The following is a 14,018-nucleotide window of genomic DNA, read 5'->3' on the forward strand; positions in this document are numbered from 1 at the left end:
CCGCAGAGAGTCTGCGTTCTTCCAGCAAGTTAAGATTTTCCCGCAAAGCTTCTGAGTTATTTTGCTCGTCAAAATTTTGTATGCGAAACGTTGGTACCCCAATTTCTACGGGCACAACAGCTTCTGACCCGTAGACCAAACTGAACGGAGTCTCACCAGTGCTTGCTTTTGTTGTTGTTCTATGTGCCCACAAAACTTTTGGTAGTTCATCCACCCAACCAATGTGACCATAACCCAATCTAGCTTTGATTCCGGCCACTATATCCCGGTTGGTGACTTCGCACTGGCCATTCGCTTGCGGATGCGCAACAGAAGTAAAAGTTTGCTTAATATTAAGCTCTGCTTATCAACTACGAAAAGGATCCCCCACAAACTGTGTACCGTTATCACTAACGATTTCGTTTGGTATGCCGAATCGACAAACAATGTCTTCCCATACAAAATTTCGCACCCTCTTTCCTGAAATTATTGCCAGCGGTCGCGCTTCAACCCACTTAGTGAAATAGTCGATTGCAACAATCAAGAATTTGATGTTTCCTGCGTGTGTAGAGTATGCGTAAGATACTGACGTAAATAGCATATGGTATGAAATAAATGATAATATTACCTCGGCCTTTTGGAAATGGTCCGACTATGTCAATTGCCCATTTGCAGAATGGCCATGGTGAGGAGACTGGTATCATTGGATGCGCAGGTGCTCTGCTGATAGGTGCATGTATTTAGCAAGATTCGCATTGCTTAGCTATGCGCGCGGTATCTGCGTACATAGTGGGCCAATAATAACCTAGCCGTATAATTTTTGCCACAATAGACCTGTGCCCCGAATGAAGAGCGCATGCACCTTCATGCACCTCGCGTATAACCTCCTCTGCGTCTTTCGAACCAATACACCTTAGGTGCGGCCCTAAATAATTTTTTCGATATAGGACGTCACCCTCAAGGGCGTACAGTGGTGCCTTAGCGCGGACTTTCTTTGCGTCAACGGAATCCGCAAGTGAGGTGTCGTCCCGCAGGAAAGCAATAATAGGTGTCATCCATGTTGACCTGGATTCCTCAACAGGTGCCACTAAAGGCATCATAACAATGGATTTCGCATGCAGTTCTTCTATAAGAACTTTCTTCCCCAGATGATCAAAGGCCAAAGCAGCCAATTTGCTAAGCGCATCCGCCTTCTTGTTTTGCCCCCGCATGACGTGGGAGATTTGAAAAGCCTTAAACTGGTCAACAAGCGATAAATACTGCGGCATGGCTATGTCATGCGCTTCGAAGTCTCCGCTGACTTGACTGCATACTAGCTTTGAATCCACGTAAGCGTGCAGAATTTTAACATTTAATTTATGCGCAATACGCATACCTGCTAACAAAGCCTCATATTCTGCTTCGTTGTTCGTAACAGCAAAATTAAACCGCAGCGCATATGTATGCTCTTCGCCATCTGGGCCAGTTAAAATTACACCTGCACCCACGCCGGCTGCGCTGCAGGCACCATCGGTGTATAACTCTCATGGTGACAAAGATGGCACAGGCGTATTCTAATGCTCTGCCGATGCCTCAACATCCGCAGGTAACTCAGCTAGGTAATTCCTCAAGTATTTGACCTTAACCGCGCTTCGCGAAGAAAAATTTATTTCATGTTCTCCTAACTCAACTGCCCATTTAGCCATTCGACCAGAAATCTCAGGCTTGTATTACACCTAAAAGAAAAATGATTGCGTTAGTCAATGCGGTAGCCCCAGACATTGCCGTAAATTAGGCATGTACCAACCTGCTTGATCGGTTGATCAGTTAGAACCACAATTGGAGGTGCTTGAAATTATCGGCGCAAACGCCGCGCGGTGTGGACTAGCGCATATACTAGCTTTTCCATTGGTGAATAGTTTACTTCGCTTGATGTCAACGTCTTGCTTACGAAGTAGACCGGCATTTGCGTCTGAGAAAACCTCAGCGTTATCTTTCTGCGAAATAAATAATGTATGTAAATAAAAGTAGATTACCTTCCCGCGATCTGCGATAAGAACTGAGCTGATAGCCTCTTTCGATGCCGCAAGGTACAGCGTAAGCGTTTCTCCTGATACTGGCACGGTGAGTGTTGGTAATTCAGCGAGCACCTTCTTCATCTCCTGAAAGGCTGATTCTGCTTCTTGAGTCCATACGAAGTCTTTTTTCTTTAAACAATTCTTCAAAGTATTGAAGAATGGCAATTGTCGCTCTGCGGCCTTCGACAAAAACCACGTGATCGCCGCAAGCTTCCCGATTAGACTCTGCACATCTTTCTTTGTCTTCGGAGATGGCAAACTATCAATGGCTTCAATGTTTTTGGGATTTGCCTTGATTCCCAACGCTGTCACCACATGACCTAGAAACTTGCCTTCCTCTTCCCCAAAACTACATTTGAGCGGGTTAAGCTTCATGTTGATCCTGCGTAGAGATGCAAATGTTTCTAGGATGTCTGCGAGCATCTCTTCTTCGGTGTTACTTTTAATCACCAAGTCATCGACATATGCTTCACGATTTCTGCAAATTTGGTGCTTGAAGGCTGCGTTGATTACGCGCTGATAGGTCGCGCCTGCATTCTTTAATCCGAAGAGCATCTTCGTATAACAATAAATACCTTGCGGCGTATGAAAAGCAGTTTTGTCCTCATCTTCCGCAGCCATTAAGATTTGGTGATAACCCTTGTATGCATCTAGAAAACACTTGTACCGGAAATCTGATAATGATTCCACCTTCCAGTCTATCTCCGGGAGAGGGTAGTTGTCCTTAGGACATGCTTTATTAATGTCTTTAAAATCAACGCACATCCGCCAATTACCGTCAGCCTTTTTGACTAACACAGGATTAGCAACCCATGTCTGATACCGCACTTCCCGCAGAATGTTTGCTTTGACAAGGTTATCTACTTCTGCGCTCAAGAGCCATATGCCGCTTCTTTTGTCTAACGGGCGTGAGTGATGGATTAACATTCAATTTATGTTCCGCAATATCTCGTGGAACACCAGTCATGTCTGATTCACGCCACGCGAAAACATCTGTGTTAGCGGATAATATTCCATGCAATTTGGCCTTTGTTTCGGCTGACAAGCTTGCGCCGATTTTAATTCGCTTATCCGGGTGCAAACGGTTTGCTATGACCGTACTGCTTGTGAGTTGTTCTCCCATGCTGGGAATGTTGATAGGCACAACTGAACCACACAACTCGGTTGTTTGATGTGACGCAATTGTGGCAACCCCTCCCTTTGTAGGAAACTTAATCAAACCATGCACCACCGATGGTATAATGTTAAAACGCCGTATGAAATTTCTCCCCAGAAGCGCGTTGTACCGCGAAGTTGAATGAACCACATAAAAGTCAACTAACTCATGTCTGACCAACTGCGGATTCTTATCATCTGCAAGCTCTATTATTAGCTCTATCCGGCCTAGCGGCCATGAGCTTTCTCCGGAGAACCCAGATAACGTAATATCATACTGGCGTAACTACGTTTTAACTTCTACAGGGAGGAAACGATAGCAATGTTCATACATAATGTCGACGCCACTCCCGGTGTCAACATGCATGCGTTAAATTTGTACTCCGCAAGTAGGGATGCGACACTTGATGATAATGGGCTCGTTAACTGTGTCGATTGACATTACAGGAGGAAATGTGATTGGGAGAAGTTCCCAGTCATGGTGATCATTGTACTTTCTCCGCTGGCTAACTTTCTATGCGTCGACCATATTAATGGTTAAGTCGGCGTTTTTTGTTTTATCAACTTTTTGCGTTTTAGCCTTCGACCCTTCCTCTGCGGATTTTCCCTTGTCTTTCTTAGGTGATTTTAGGTGATCCGATTTACCTGCGCGCAGTGCTTCAAGTACTCGTTCCATCAAGTTTTTGCATCGATTAGTGTCATGACCGTAATCATCATGGAATTCGAAATACTTTGTTTTATCCAGCTTACCGAATTCTGTAAGCGGAGTTGGAACCGCAAAGGTCGCGCATACTGGTTCGGTTGCCAAAGTTTCTTTTGGTGTTTTGGACAAACTTTTCAGCAGTGCATAGTTCTGATTATTGATGCCGCGCTGGTTAGTGTTTCGATAATTGCCACTTGATTTCCCTTTATCATTTCTGATAGGACCACCGCTAGGATACCTTCCACGAGAGTTATTACCGCGATTTTGATCGCGCGAACGATCATCATCGTCATTCCTTTCATTGCGCGAGCTAGCTGTTGGAATATCATTATCTTCGCCACTCTGCATATAGTCATGGCATTCATTAAGCGCGTCAGCGTAAGTTGTTGGGACTGTATGGCGTAGACGCCTTACCAGTGTTGGATGACGCTCTGAGTTTATACCATGTATGAGTCCGGAAATTTGTTGCTCTGGCTTAAGATCTGGTATGCGCAGACACTCATTAGTATATCTTGTGAGAAATTCACCTATAGATTCCTTGGATTTCTGCACAATATCATGACATTCAATATGAGTGCTTTTGCGTGGCCTCTGATTCTGATATTGCAGCAAGAACTTCGTCCGCAGATCCATGAACCCGGATATGCTACCTGATGGGAGTTTATTAAACCATTCGCGAGCAATGCCCTGCAGCGTCATGGGAAATATCTGACATGCAACCGGATCCACCCAGCCTTGGGTGCGCATTGCGCCTTCGAAACGCTGCAGGAAGTCATCCGGATCAGTTAAACCATTATAAGTACCCAACGTGCGAGGTATCTTTGGCGCTGATGGAAACGGATATGCAGTTATATGCGGAGGAAACTTATCAAAAGTGGTTGGTAGCTCAAAGGGTGGTTTAACAGGGTCCCCTTTCAATCCCGCAAAGAAACGCTTCATCATGTCCTGAACAAAGTCAGGCTGTGAAAATAAGTGAACCATATCAGGAGGTGCGACCTGCATAAATTGACCTGCAAGATTTGCATGCCCCCGAATATTTTGCCAAGGTTGCCCCGGCGTTTGCGGATATAACCAAGGCTGATGGGTCGGAAAAGAAGGCAGGCTTGCTGGCGCAGAGTACACGGGTAGCTGAAAAGGTGCCGAAACCTGTGGCGCAGATGCCTGCGAGACCTGAGGATATGCCGTTATAAGTCCAACCGTATGCGCAGTGTTTTGCTGTTCTGCGGTTATCGGTGAAATGTCCCGTTCTTATTGATTAAAAACGTTCCATATTAATTAATTTCGTTGCGAGGTTTTGACCTCTATATGAGACGTTTTTCAAAGACTGCATTCATTTTAAAACAAACCATAACCTTTATTTCATCAATAAAGGTTTAAAAAGCTTTACGTAGATTATCAAATAATAATAATCTAAAATATCCTGTTTATACACGACCATTACATAATGGTTTACAATACAAATATGTTACAACAAAATAAGTTTCTTGAATGCAGTTTTTACACAATATCATACAAGCATGGACTCCAAATCTCGTCCTTATTTAAGTATGCAACAGCGGAAGCTCTTAATAATCACCTAAGAATAAACATGCTTAAAACGTCAACAAAAATGTTGGTGAGTTATAGGTTTAACCTATATATATCAAATCATAATAATAGACCACAAGATTTCATATTTCAATACACATCCCATACATAGAGATAAAAATCATTCATATGGTGAACACCTGGTAGCCGACATTAACAAGATGCATATATAAGAATATCCCCATCATTCCGGGACACCCTTCGGATATGATATAAATTTCGAAGTACTAAAGCATCCGGTACTTTGGATGGGGTTTGTTAGGCCCAATAGATCTATCTTTAGGATTCGCGTCAATTAGGGTGTCTGTTCCCTAATTCTTAGATTACCAGACTTAATAAAAAGGGGCATATTCGATTTCGATAATTCAACCATAGAATGTAGTTTCACGTACTTGTGTGTATTTTGTAAATCATTTATAAAACCTGCATGTATTCTCATTCCAAAAATATTAGATTTTAAAAGTGGGACTATAACTCACTTTCACATATTTTTACTTCGTCGGGAAGTAAGACTTGGCCACTGGTTGATTCACAAACCTATAACAATATATACATATATATCAAAGTATGTTCAAAATATATTTACAACACTTTTAATATATTTTGATGTTTTAAGTTTATTAAGTCAGCTGTCCTCGTTAGTAACCTACAACTAGTTGTCCACAGTTAGATGTACAGAAATAAATCGATAAATATTATCTTGAATCAATCCACGACCCAGTGTATACGTATCTCAGTATTGATCACAACTCAAACTATATATATTTTGGAATCAACCTCAACCCTGTATAGCTAACTCCAACATTCACATATAGAGTGTCTATGGTTGTTCCGAAATATATATAGATGTGTCGACATGATAGGTCGAAACATTGTATACGTGTCTATGGTATCTCAAGATTACATAATATACAATACAAGTTGATTAAGTTATGGTTGGAATAGATTTGTTACCAATTTTCACGTAGCTAAAATGAGAAAAATTATTCAATCTTGTTTTACCCATAACTTCTTTATTTTAAATCCGTTTTGAGTGAATCAAATTACTATGGTTTCATATTGAACTCTATTTTATGAATCTAAATAGAAAAAGTATAGGTTTATAGTCGGAAAAATAAGTTACAAGTTGTTTTTGTAAAGGTAGTCATTTCAGTCGAAAGAACGACGTCTAGATGACCATTTTAGAAAACATACTTCCACTTTGAGTTTAACCATAATTTTTGGATATAGTTTCATGTTCATAATAAAAATCATTTTCTCAGAATAACAACTTTTAAATCAAAGTTTATCATAGTTTTTAATTAACTATCCCAAAACAGCCCGCGGTGTTACTACGACGGCGTAAATCCGGTTTTTCGGTGTTTTTCGTGTCTCCAGGTTTTAAATCATTAAGTTAGCATATCATATAGATATAGAACATGTATTTAGTTGATTTTAAAAGTCAATTTAGAAGGATTAACTTTTGTTTGCGAACAAGTTTAGAATTAACTAAACTATGTTCTAGTGATTACAAGTTTAAACCTTCGAATAAGATAGCTTTATATGTATGAATCGAATGATGTTATGAACATCATTACTACCTTAATTTCCTTGGATAAACCTACTGGAAAAGAGAAAAATGGATCTAGCTTCAACGGATCCTTGGATGGCTCGAAGTTCTTGAAGCAGAATCATGACACGAAAACAAGTTCAAGTAAGATCATCACTTGAAATAAGATTGTTATAGTTATAAAAATTGAACCAAAGTTTGAATATGATTATAACCTTGTATTAGAATGATAACCTACTGTAAGAAACAAAGATTTCTTGAGATTGGATGATCACCTTACAAGATTGGAAGTGAGCTAGCAAACTTGAAAGTATTCTTGATTTTATGTAACTAGAACTTGTAGAATATATGAAGAACACTTAGAACTTGAAGATAGAACTTGAGAGAGATCAATTAGATGAAGAAAATTGAAGAATGAAAGTGTTTGTAGGTGTTTTTGGTCGTTGGTGTATGGATTAGATATAAAGGATATGTAATTTTGTTTTCATGTAAATAAGTCATGAATGATTACTCATATTTTTGTAATTTTATGAGATATTTCATGCTAGTTGCCAAATGATGGTTCCCACATGTGTTAGGTGACTCACATGGGCTGCTAAGAGCTGATCATTGGAGTGTATATACCAATAGTACATACATCTAAAAGCTGTGTATTGTACGAGTACGAATACGGGTGCATACGGGTAGAATTGTTGATGAAACTGAACGAGGATATAATTGTAAGCATTTTTGTTAAGTAGAAGTATTTTGATAAGTGTATTGAAGTCTTTCAAAAGTGTATAAATACATATTAAAACACTACATGTATATACATTTTAACTGAGTCGTTAAGTCATCGTTAGTCGTTACATGTAAGTGTTGTTTTGAAACCTTTAGGTTAACGATCTTGTTAAATGTTGTTAACCCAATGTTTATAATATCAAATGAGATTTTAAATTATTATATTATCATGATATTATCATGTATGAATATCTCTTAATATGATATATATACATTAAATGTCTTTACAACGATAATCGTTACATATATGTCTCGTTTAAAAATCATTAAGTTAGTAGTCTTGTTTTTACATATGTAGTTCATTGTTAATATACTTTATGATATGTTTTCTTATCATAGTATCATGTTAACTATATATATATATCCATATATATGTCATCATATAGTTTTTACAAGTTTTAACGTTCGTGAATCACCGATCAACTTGGGTGGTCAATTGTCTATATGAAACATATTTCAATTAATCAAGTCTTAACAAGTTTGATTGCTTAACATGTTGGAAACATTTAATCATGTAAATATCAATCTCAATTAATATATATAAACATGGAAAAGTTCGGGTCACTACAGTACCTACCCGTTAAATAAATTTCGTCCCGAAATTTTAAGCTGTTGAAGGTGTTGATGAATCTTCTGGAAATAGATGCGGGTATTTCTTCTTCATATGATCTTCACGCTCCCAGGTGAACTCGGATCTTCTACGAGCATTCCATCGAACCTTAACAATTGGTATCTTGTTTTGCTTAAGTCTTTTAACCTCACGATCCATTATTTCGACGGGTTCTTCGATGAATTGGAGTTTTTCGTTGATTTGGATTTCATCTAACGGAATAGTGAGATCTTCTTTAGCAAAACATTTCTTCAAATTCGAGACGTGGAAAGTGTTATGTACAGCCGCGAGTTGTTGAGGTAACTCAATTCGGTAAGCTACTGGTCCGACACGATCAATAATCTTGAATGGTCCAATATACCTTGGATTTAATTTTCCTCGTTTACCAAATCGAACAACGCCTTTCCAAGGTGCAACTTTAAGCATGACCATCTCTCCAATTTCAAATTCTATATCTTTTCTTTTAATGTCAGCGTAGCTCTTTTGTCGACTTTGGGCGGTTTTCAATCGTTGTTGAATTTGGATGATCTTCTCGGTAGTTTCTTGTATAATCTCCGGACCCGTAATCTGTCTATCCCCCACTTCACTCCAACAAATCGGAGACCTGCACTTTCTACCATAAAGTGCTTCAAACGGCGCCATCTCAATGCTTGAATGGTAGCTGTTGTTGTAGGAAAATTCTGCTAACGGTAGATGTCGATCCCAACTGTTTCCGAAATCAATAACACATGCTCGTAGCATGTCTTCAAGCGTTTGTATCATCCTTTCGCTCTGCCCATCAGTTTGTGGATGATAGGCAGTACTCATGTCTAGACGAGTTCCTAATGCTTGCTGTAATGTCTGCCAGAATCTTGAAATAAATCTGCCATCCCTATCAGAGATAATAGAGATTGGTATTCCATGTCTGGAGACGACTTCCTTCAAATACAGTCGTGCTAACTTCTCCATCTTGCCATCTTCTCTTATTGGCAGGAAGTGTGCTGATTTGGTGAGACGATCAACTATTACCCAAATAGTATCAAAACCACTTGCAGTCCTTGGCAATTTAGTGATGAAATCCATGGTAATGTTTTCCCATTTCCATTCTGGGATTTCGGGTTGTTGAAGTAGACCTGATGGTTTCTGATGCTCAGCTTTGACCTTAGAACATGTCAAACATTCTCCTACATATTTAGCAACATCGGCTTTCATACCCGGCCACCAAAAATGTTTCTTGAGATCCTTGTACATCTTCCCCGTTCCAGGATGTATTGAGTATCTGGTTTTATGAGCTTCTCTAAGTACCATTTCTCTCATATCTCCAAATTTTGGTACCCAAATCCTTTCAGTCCTATACCGAGTTCCGTCTTCTCGAATATTAAGATGCTTCTCCGATCCTTTGGGTATTTCATCCTTTAAATTTCCCTCTTTTAAAACTCCTTGTTGCGCCTCCTTTATTTGAGTAGTAAGGTTATTATGAATCATTATATTCATAGATTTTACTCGAATGGGTTCTCTGTCCTTCCTGCTCAAGGCATCGGCTACCACATTTGCCTTTCCCGGGTGGTAACGAATCTCAAAGTCGTAATCATTCAATAATTCAATCCACCTACGCTGCCTCATATTAAGTTGTTTCTGATTAAATATGTGTTGAAGACTTTTGTGGTCGGTATATATAATACTTTTGACCCCATATAAGTAGTGCCTCCAAGTCTTTAATGCAAAAACAACCGCGCCTAATTCCAAATCATGCGTCGTATAATTTTGTTCGTGAATCTTCAATTGTCTAGACGCATAAGCAATCACCTTCGTTCGTTGCATTAATACACAACCGAGACCTTGCTTTGATGCGTCACAATAAATCACAAAATCATCATTCCCTTCAGGCAATGACAATATAGGTGCCGTAGTTAGCTTTTTCTTCAATAACTGAAACGCTTTCTCTTGTTCATCATTCCATTCAAATTTCTTCCCTTTATGCGTTAATGCAGTCAAGGGTTTTGCTATTCTGGAAAAGTCTTGGATGAACCTTCTGTAGTAACCAGCTAGTCCTAAAAACTGGCGTATGTGTTTCGGAGTTTTCGGGGTTTCCCACTTTTCAACAGTTTCTATCTTTGCCGGATCCACCTTAATACCTTCTTTGTTCACTATGTGACCGAGGAATTGAACTTCTTCCAACCAAAATGCACACTTTGAAAACTTAGCGTACAATTCTTCCTTCCTCAATACTTCTAACACCTTTCTCAAATGTTCACCGTGTTCTTGGTCATTCTTTGAGTAAATAAGTATGTCATCAATGAAAACAATGACAAACATGTCAAGGTATGGTCCACACACTCGGTTCATAAGGTCCATGAACACAGCTGGTGCATTAGTTAAACCAAACGGCATGACCATAAACTCATAATGACCGTAACGTGTTCTGAAAGCAGTCTTTGGAATATCATCTTCTTTCACCCGCATTTGATGATACCCGGAACGTAAGTCAATCTTTGAATAAACAGACGAGCCTTGTAGTTGATCAAATAAGTCGTCAATTCTCGGTAGTGGGTAGCGGTTCTTGATGGTAAGTTTGTTCAACTCTCGGTAGTCGATACACAACCTGAATGTACCATCTTTCTTCTTGACAAACAAAACAGGAGCTCCCCACGGTGATGTGCTTGGTCGAATGAAACCACGCTCTAAAAGTTCTTGTAATTGGCTTTGCAGTTCTTTCATCTCGCTGGGTGCGAGTCTGTAAGGAGCACGAGCTATTGGTGCAGCTCCTGGTACAAGATCTATTTGAAATTCAACGGATTGATGTGGGGGTAATCCCGGTAATTCTTTCGAAAATACATCGGGAAATTCTTTTGCAATGGGAACATCATTGATGCTCTTTTCTTCAGTTTGTACTTTCTCGACGTGTGCTAGAACAGCATAGCAACCTTTTCTTATTAGTTTTTGTGCCTTCAAATTACTAATAAGATGTAGCTTCGTGTTGCCCTTTTCTCCGTACACCATTAAGGGTTTTCCTTTTTCTCGTATAATGCGAATTGCATTTTTGTAACAAACGATCTCTGCTTTCACTTCTTTCAACCAGTCCATACCGATTATCACATCAAAACTCCCTAACTCTACTGGTATCAAATCAATCTTAAATGTTTCGCTAACCAGTTTAATTTCTCGATTCCGACATATATTATCTGCTGAAATTAATTTCCCATTTGCTAATTCGAGTAAAAATTTACTATCCAAAGGCATCAATGGACAACTTAATTTAGCACAAAAATCTCTACTCATATAGCTTCTATCCGCACCCGAATCAAATAAAACGTAAGCAGATTTATTGTCAATAAGAAACGTACCCGTAACAAGCTCCGGGTCTTCCTGTGCCTCTGCCGCATTAATATTGAAAACTCTTCCGCGGCCTTGTCCATTCGTGTTCTCCTGGTTCGGGCAATTTCTAATGATGTGGCCCGGTTTTCCACATTTATAACAAACTACATTGGCATAACTTGCTCCGACACTACTTGCTCCGCCATTACTCGTTCCGACACCATTTGTTCCTTTCGTTCTATTAACCCCTGGTCCGTAGACCTCACACTTCGCTGCGCTATGACCATTTCTTTTACACTTGTTGCAAATTTGGTGCAGAACCCCGAGTGATACTTTTCACACCTTTGGCATAGCTGCTTCTGATTGTTGTTGTTGTTGCGGTTATTATTGTTGTTGGGATGATTGTTGTAGTTGCTGTTGCTGTTGTTGTTGTTGTTGTTGTTGTTGGGCCGTTTGTTGTAGTTGCGATTGATGTTGCGATTGCTGGGATAATTGTTGCGATTATTGTTGTAATTGCTGTTGTTGTTGTATTGGTGATTCTTATCACCGTTTTCCTCCCACTTTCTTTTGACTTGCTTTACATTGGTCTCTTCAGCAGTCTGTTCTTTAATTCTTCCTTCAATCTGGTTCACTAGTTTGTGAGCCATTCTACATGCCTGTTGTATGGAGGCGGGCTCGTTTGAACTTATATCTTCTTGGATTCTTTCCGGTAATCCTTTCACAAACGCGTCGATCTTCTCTTCCTCATCTTCGAACGCTCCCAGACACAATAGGCACAATTCTGTGAATCGTCTTTCGTACGTGGTAATATCAAATCCTTGGGTTCGTAACCCTCTAAGTTCTGTCTTGAGCTTATTGACCTCGGTTCTGGGACGGTATTTCTCGTTCATCAAGTGCTTGAATGCTGACCACGGTAGTGCGTACGCATCGTCTTGTCCCACTTGCTCTAGATAGGTATTCCACCATGTTAACGCAGAACCTGTGAAGGTATGCGTAGCGTACTTCACTTTGTCCTCTTCAGTACACTTACTTATGGCAAACACCGATTCGACCTTCTCGGTCCACCGTTTCAATCCGATCGGTCCTTCGGTTCCATTAAATTCCAAAGGTTTGCAGGCAGTGAATTCTTTGTAGGTGCATCCTACACGATTTCCTGTACTGCTAGATCCAAGGTTATTGTTGGTATGTAGCGCAGCCTGTACTGCGGCTATGATTGAAGCTAGAAAAGTACAGAATTCCTCTTCATTCATATTCACGGTGTGTCGAGTAGTCGGTGCCATTTCCTTCAAAATAGTCAAATGGAACAAGTTAATCATACAGAATATTAAGAGTAGTTAATAGTATTTCGTAGCATAATATGAACTCATTTATAAAAGCTTTTTCTTCATATTAGCGTTTTATAAGTTTAAATTCGGGTAGTACCTACCCGTTAAGTTCATACTTAGTAGCTAATATACAATTCAACTACTACAATTCTATATGAAAAACTGATTATAATAATATTTCGCATTCAAACTCTTACACAATATTTTACAAACTTACAATACCGCTTATTTTACATATAGCATGAAATATAGCACACAATAAATTTGATACAAGATGGTTGTGAAGATAATTCTAGCTAGTACACAAGTCGTTCAGCAAAGGCAATAAAGACACGTAATTCATACGTCCAGAAACAAGTCATGCATTCTGGTTTTACTAGGATTACTTCCCATCCTTGGTCTTGTGGAACATAACCGTTATGGCCGTTGATAAGACTGCGTGTTGTAACGTCGTCAAAGGGACGAGGGTTATGTAATGTCCAACAGTCCCGTAACAATCTAAAAACCTCATTTCTTACCCCAATTACCGACTCCGTCACTTGTGGGAACGTTTTGTTTAATAGTTGTAGCCCGATGTTCTTGTTCTCACTTTGGTGAGAAGCAAACATTACTAATCCGTAAGCATAACATGCTTCTTTATGTTGCATGTTAGCCGCTTTTTCTAAATCACGAAGTCCAATATTCGGATATATTGAGTCAAAATAATTTCTTAACCCATTGCGTAAAATAGCATTTGGGTTCCCCGCAATATATGCGTCAAAGTAAACACATCGTAACTTATGGATTTCCCAATGTGATATCCCCCATCTTTCGAACGAAAGCCTTTTATAAACCAAGGCATTCTTGGAACGTTCTTCGAATGTCTTACAAACTGATCTCGCCTTAAATAGTTGTGCCGAAGAATTCTGACCGACTCTAGACAAGATTTCATCAATCATGTCTCCGGGTAGGTCTCTTAAAATATTGGGTTGTCTATCCA

The sequence above is a fragment of the Rutidosis leptorrhynchoides genome, chromosome 4 (assembly GCF_046630445.1).
Source record: "Rutidosis leptorrhynchoides isolate AG116_Rl617_1_P2 chromosome 4, CSIRO_AGI_Rlap_v1, whole genome shotgun sequence".
In the NCBI taxonomy this organism is placed as follows: domain Eukaryota; kingdom Viridiplantae; phylum Streptophyta; class Magnoliopsida; order Asterales; family Asteraceae; genus Rutidosis; species Rutidosis leptorrhynchoides.